A 1,856-nucleotide genomic window follows, 5' to 3' on the forward strand; every position below is an offset into this window, starting at 1 on the left:
TTTTTCTTTTTTTTTCTTTTTTTTTTCTTTTTTTTTTTTCTTCTTTTCTGAAACAAAAGAACTTTAAGAAGGAAAATGAGGAAGGGGCAGAAGAAGAAGAAAGAAAGGAGGGAAAATAATATAGAAAAGAAATAAAAATGTTTTTTTTTCAGAAAATGGTAAAATGTGTTTTATTTTTAGAATTGAGAAATTTTCATATATGGAATAAATGTCAGATTATTTATAAAAATAGTAAAAAAATACTGATAGATACAAATAGACTTCTATAAATCTCTTATGCATTTTAATATGCGATGTAATGAATGCTATATGATACCTTATAAACACATTGTTTTATCTAAATTAGATCCAAGTATAAATCTAACTAGAATCCTGGTAAGTCCAGAGTCGAACTCAAGGATTGTATTCTATTGATGCGATGACAATGATTGTTTTCGATCTTGATGTGAATTTTTGTTAAATATGCAATGAGTTGATATACCTATTATATGGCTAATGCAGGTAAATAATGATGGATGTGATGAGGGTCACAATCGTAAGTAAAACAGGCTAAGTGAAGAGATGTAGATTCTTAATAAATAAAATAGGATTGAGAGAAATATTCACCAATACATGAATTTCTTTGTGGTGATATCTTGTGGTCGCATAAATAGATTTTCTACATTCAAAAAGCACAATTTTTATATCTTTGGTGGATTGTGAGATTTTGTATACATGTGATCGCATGATATAATTAATTTCATGATTTTCTTATCAAGTTGTCGCATTTTTCAAGATTTTTTCTAATTGTTTTAGATAAAAGAGGTAAAATAACTTGTATTTCTACAAGTTATCACACCTCCAAATTTAAAACAATACTTTCCCTCATAACATATTTAGAGTCCTTATATATCTTGATAGTTTTGACGCATTGCCTAGACATCTCAAATTGCCTCCTATTCTAGATTTGTTAGACCAATGCTTTCCTTAGTTTTATTCTTTTACCTATGGAAATATTTCCAACCTTTAGATGTGGCAAACTTATTTTTCAAATCCCTTACTTATTTCCAAAGCCATCTTATATTCCGTTTTCAAGAATGGGCTTTTGGTTTAAAATTTAATAAAAAGATTCTCCTTAATGCATTTATTTTGCTTTGAGAATGCACTAATCCTAGCATCTCACCTTCGTTTTGGCTTGCCCCCATGGGATTCATACGGACAATCAACTATGAGCAAGGCGAGCCTTTCAGACTTAACTTACACCTTTGAAAATTTTTAACATGGGCAGCGGAATTACGATAAATTATTTTATGCATTGAGCACGATTCTCATCTTCGTTTTGGCTTGTCCCCATAGGTGTCATGCGGGCATTCAATTACGATTAGGTTTTGATCTCAACGCCTCCTTTTTTTAAACAATAATAACAAAGAGATTAAAAAAATAAATCTATTTTGAACGCATTTAGCTCAAACCTCTCCCACACCCAAATTTAGAGGGCATCAAGGTCATCATTGCTAAAAATTGGATTATGTGATGGCTTCAGAAAGATATCGAAAAGAGGTGTGAGATAAAGTTTGCAAGCATACTAATTTCAAGAAATTTTTCCTCAGGTAAAGTCCTAAAGGTATGTACTAAAACTAGTCACACTAATCATTGCGTTGGTAGCACAAGTATCATCATTGAGGTCATTTGTGGAACGTAACCAAACCAAGAAGAATATTAAGAAATCAATACAGATTTGCAAGGGACAAGTTTAAAGAAAAAGAAAAGAAAAATTGGCAGTTGGAATTAAATTCATAGTAATTGATTATAAAGATGCGGTGAAAAACATAAAAAGATAAAAAAAAAATGAAAATCATGAAGGATCCCTAATGAAA

The sequence above is a fragment of the Benincasa hispida genome, chromosome 12 (assembly GCF_009727055.1).
Source record: "Benincasa hispida cultivar B227 chromosome 12, ASM972705v1, whole genome shotgun sequence".
Lineage (NCBI taxonomy): Eukaryota > Viridiplantae > Streptophyta > Magnoliopsida > Cucurbitales > Cucurbitaceae > Benincasa > Benincasa hispida.